This window comes from Ostrea edulis, chromosome 7 (genome assembly GCF_947568905.1).
Source record: "Ostrea edulis chromosome 7, xbOstEdul1.1, whole genome shotgun sequence".
Lineage (NCBI taxonomy): Eukaryota > Metazoa > Mollusca > Bivalvia > Ostreida > Ostreidae > Ostrea > Ostrea edulis.
In genome coordinates, this window is record NC_079170.1 from 53,484,654 (window position 1) to 53,490,032 (window position 5,379).

General features: G+C 33.4%; 1 long non-coding RNA gene across 2 annotated transcripts; it reads right to left on the minus strand.

The window, feature by feature from the left end:
• Window positions 1-2,600: 2,600 nt before the first annotated feature.
• Window positions 2,601-4,497, minus strand: LOC125653363 (uncharacterized). 2 transcript variants are annotated; one of them, XR_007361881.2, is made up of 3 exons: window positions 4,032-4,497; window positions 3,067-3,151; window positions 2,601-2,932 (listed from the first exon to the last, which is right to left on the minus strand). It is a non-coding gene; the product is annotated as an uncharacterized LOC125653363 (long non-coding RNA). The 2 variants fall into 2 exon arrangements; XR_007361880.2 differs by lacking the exon at window positions 4,032-4,497 and having other exon boundaries at window positions 3,067-3,340.
• Between the last annotated feature and the right edge of the window lie 882 nt (window positions 4,498-5,379).

A 5,379-nucleotide genomic window follows, 5' to 3' on the forward strand; every position in this document is an offset into this window, starting at 1 on the left:
TCAGTGATTCATCTCAACATGAATTTTACGAAATAAAATGTACGTCTCCATAAACAAATATCATTGGCATTTCTGCAGGCGTGTATAATTCATTAATTATTGAATCCGCCATCATTTTTAGATATCCAAATTGACATGGATATTTTTAAAAATTGCATATTGTCCTGTAATAGATATGTCAATAACTAATTGCAATTGCATAATATGACACAATAATACTTTTACCAATTCACTATGATATACACATGTATATGGTACATTTGGGAGATACATAAATGGGTAGTTATCGGCCGCATGCTGATTTTTTTTTTTAGTTTTAGGATCTCATTATCAATCATGGATGTTTATCAGTTATTATCTATTGACAAATGTGGCCTAGCTAAATTCTGGAAGTCTAATTTGAAAACGGTGTTTGGGAACGTAAATAAGTAAACCTTTCAAGAAAGAGAATTTGTGAGAATTATGCTATAGTATAAATAGACTGTATATGTTGTGGTTAGAAACATTCTGTAGAATGACTTTACTGGGGACTGGACGTAGCGGTCGATTTCGACAGCGAAGTAACCAGGCTCAATATTGTGAAATCAGCTCAGCAAACCAAAAACAAAAACAAAAACCGGACCCTGTTTTATGAACTTTGATATTAAGGTAGAGATTGATAGGTTGATGCTAAAAAAATTAACCATTGAATTTTTTTTATTTTGATATATGTTTATGATGAAGCTTCGATATAAAACAATAAAAAATCAATGTAGGTAATCGACCTTGTTTTTGAGAAATATGGTGATTTTAACAACACCTTCTTTAGTCCTTGTAAAGCGTAAAAAGTGAAGAAAAATAAGTAGAGAGCAATATACAAATAGAGCTATAACATTTTTATTGTAAAAAGGATAATAACTTGTCATATATGGTTCCAAACAACCTTTCACATAATTGTATATTACACGTCAATTTCAAGTTCAGCAATCATTATTAACATGCAACAACATTACTTCAACAGAGCTACATTGGCCAATTATCTTAAAACAGTGCACATTATTTGCACACAGGGTCATACCTTTGCTTACGCTGCAAAAAAATTACCCATCAAATTTCTTATTTTATTTCATTAAGTGGTCAGTCTATTAGTAAGTAAAATATATGAAAAAAATCATACACCATAATGGGGTTCAATATGGAACTAGCAAAAAATTCCTAACCCCACCCCCTTTTAACAAACTACACATTTTCGTAAGAAAAAGGGTTATTAAAAGATGTTGTAAACAATCCATCAAAAACAGCTTGCTGAAATTCGAAGATTCTTTGTAATACCTTTTTTAAATCAATAAATATAATACAGAAAGTATGTATTTCAAATTTTAGCTTATATTTTGTTGTAGTTCTCGTTGTTGACCTTTGTGCACTTACACTCAGAATATAGATTTATCATACGTCATCATATTTGATGATTATTATCAAGAGTTTTCCCAAATAAAAATCCCCACAAAAAATTGAAATACAATTTATATTTGTTAAAACAAATGTCTCCATTACATCCCAACCCCTTTAATATACTGCATGGTATGGAGGAGAAAGAATGAGCAGGAACATAGACATTATGAATTGCAGTAGGTGCATTGAGAAGATTCAGCCAGAAGAGATAAACTACTGACCTTTTTATAACTTAGAATGTTTAGGCATTCCCAAATTACCTCTTTGAAAATTGAACATGACAATAAGAAGGTTTCTATAAGCTATTTCAGGGGCGGATCAGGAATTGAAGTTGGGAAGGGGGGGGGGGTGCAACTGTATGAGGCAGGGGTCTGGGGGCCGCCTTGAAGGGGGGGGGGGGGGGCGATTCCCCAGAAACACCTGGATTTTACAGATTTTTTAGGGCTTAAAATATGTCTCCTATGTAGTCATTTTTATTATTTTCTGTCATTTTTAATAAGGTGAAATTAATAAAATAACGCAAATTTTAAGGGTTTTTGGAAAAAGTAGCAGTTCTCCCACTAAAAGTAATTCAATAAATCAATAGATTTTGTCAGACATTTATTTCTCTGAGAGTGGAGGAAATTATGGCTTTTATCGTATATATTTCCCTAAACAAGAGACCACGATTTACTTTAAACTTGAAAATTTTAGGGGGGCTCGCGCCGGTTGCCCTCCCCCCCCACCCCACCCCACCCCACCCCTTATATCCGCCAATGCATTTATGTATGTGCTCTTGCGATTGACCTTTTTGCACTCACAATGATTGCATTAATATTTAGTTATTTTTCATACATTTTTTTTATAATAACCAGACACGATTACCTACTATAAGAAATTGATATGATTATACAGCATAGTGCACCAAATATGTTTAAATAACAACTTTATATTTAATATCAATGGAAAGATTTCCACCCAATCGACCCATGGATTGATTGATTGTATCTTGTTTAACGTCTCTCTCGAGAATTTTTTACTCATATGGAGACGTTACCAAGACCGGTGAACGGCTTTAAATTTAGGCCTTTGCTCGGCGCTTACGGTCATTGAGCAGTGAGGGTTCTTTAGCGTGCCACATCTACTGTGACACTGGGCATCCGTTTTGAAGGTCATCTCAAACACATTGATTAAAGTTATAAAATTGGTATTTTATTTTCATTTAGAAATGTTTACTGATTTTGATATATCAAAAACTTAGAATAATCAACAATGACACTTCCTCTATATTTATACAATATTATTGTCTTTAAAAAAGACATGTAATACATGAGTACATGTACTTGTTTTCCATTAAATTCACACTTTAGTATGTTGCACAATATATCCATTGCTCTGGGCTCACAAATACATTATTGATTCTATCCAAGTCCCACATTTTGCAGAAGTTCTTGAATTTTCTCTGTAACCTGTAAAGTTGTGGGGTCCAGGGGATATGACATCATCAATGTAAATGAAGTACCTGTTATAAAAAATATATTCTGTATATTCAAATATTGAAAAAGAGATGAATATCTAATATACTAAGAATTGTCTTTATAAATGTCTGGTGTTAAAATGAAAAATTCTATCTTACTAAGATAGAAAATATTGTACCTTTCTTGCTGATTTTCATGGCAAATTGCTGTTGAAGTTGTTGGCTGGAAGCCCATTTCAACTTGCACTGGTCCTTAGGATGATGCTTAGAAAAAAATCATCATAATTAATATTTGCACAGTCAGTATTAATCATTAATTATACTGTGTCAGACAATGTCAATTTTAAAATTGTGTGTCTCAATGCATGTTTAGTGAACTTTAAAATGCTGATATATTGAAAATTACACACATAACATGTATTTTATTATGTTAATTTTTAAAATCTTGTCTGAAATCAGTATTACATATGTAATGTGAACTCTTGCAGTAGTAGTACATCTGCATGATTGTTATTTATTTCATATTGTTATAGTTACCTTCTATTTAAACTGTACATACCCTCCCACCCCCGGGTCCTTAATGAGGTGAATAAACATCATAATTATCATATTACAATATGAGGTGACAGATATGTTTTCATAAACTGCCAGTTCATTCTAATAATATCAAAGTGTGGGTCAAGAGAAGGACATACATATGTTATTTTCATACAATACATTTATTTGCCTATGAGGGGGGCTTGTGATTTTACAAATATTTTAAATAAAGTTTTGTAGACCTACATGCTTGCATGAAATATGAAACCCCAGATTTGAAATATCTCTTAGGTCAATGAAATTTCAAGATACTATAAGTACTATCATTTATACCAAATAGAATTTTAGTGCAACACCCCCCCCCCCAAAAAAAACTTGTGAGAGCCCTATTTTTTTTTCCAAATCTGGCATATACATGACATCCATTTACAATTACATGCACATGTAGGAGTTATATTTTGGGCACATATGGAATACATAAATGCACAAAAAATGAAACAGCTCCAAATTGTGCGTTTATAATCTATGTTATTATAAAATCGCGTTGTGAAATAGCAGAGGAAAAGTGGGTTGAATACAAATTCAATTTGCCATTTTTTTCACTTACCAAACGAAATTATGATTTCGTTGTCCACGTTGAATGCATCCATCGAATTCCTCTTCTCATAAGAAACTTTGTTTAAACTCTCAATGACTACATAAACAGTATTGAAACTCGCAGCACTCGGACATCACGATCACGCTACATCAACAACTTTGTTTACGTAGCGCAGCTATTCATGGTGGTGAATTTCGTGAGGTAAAAAGTGCCATTCTGCACGGACGAAACATTTAGTCCACTATTATTACATTGACGTATTCCTAATCTAAACTATGGCCAAATTTCTATATCTTTCGTCGAGACGACCCTCTCAATCATCGATTCAGTCACAGCAACAACTTGTACTTTCGGAACCCCTTTTTGTTTTTCAACTACTCTATGGCGATGTACGGAATTCCGAAAAATAATTTCACGTGAAAATACACGATTTTTACTGATCACGTGGTTGCTATCGGTCTCTACCAAACTCCTCGTCGAGGCCTCATTACGTCACAGTGCCTACGAATAGTTTTGTGAGCAAACGAACTCTGGTGGAAGTTTGCGGTCTCTACCTTAAGGTAGCGACGGATAGCAACCACGTGATCAGTAAAAATTGTGTATTTCCACGTGAATTCATTTTCCGGAATTCCTTACTCCGTCATAGAATAGTCGAAAAACAAAAAGGGGTTCCGAAAGTGTTTTGTTGCTGTGACTGACTCGCCTACAGAAAATATGCACATACCACATAAGTATACGTCAATGTCTGTAATAATGGTAGATCAAATGTTTCATCTGTGTGAAACTTTTTGCTAATCAAAATGTTAAACCAACCACCAATCCATGTACATAGATGCGCTACGTAAACAAAGTTGTTGATTGATGCATCGTAATGTCCGAGTGCTGCATGCTGAGAGATTAAATACTGTTTATACAGTCATTGAGAGGCTAAACAAAGTTTCTTGCAAGAAGAGGAAGTTGGTGGATGCATTCAACTTGGACAACGAAATCATAGTTTCGTTTGGTGAGTGAAAAAAATGCCATAAATTTGTATTCAAAAGTTCAACTCACATTTCGATTTCCTCTGCTATTTCACAACGCGATTTATAATAACATCTGTAAGTTTAAGAGAAGCTGTCAGTAATCATGGAGAATTTTTTGGAAAGTGCAAAAAAAAAAAATTATTGAAAAATTCTATAATTTTATGCAGCGTTATTGATAAAATCATTCAAAACGCATGTGTGAGTCACTTAAACTCAAATAACACAGAGTTATTGATCACTTTGTTGTTACCATGGTAACAAGGACAAAGTTCTTGAAAAAAAACAGTCAAATATACCTCTTTAAAGTCCAAAATAAATACAATTAAGATAATAAG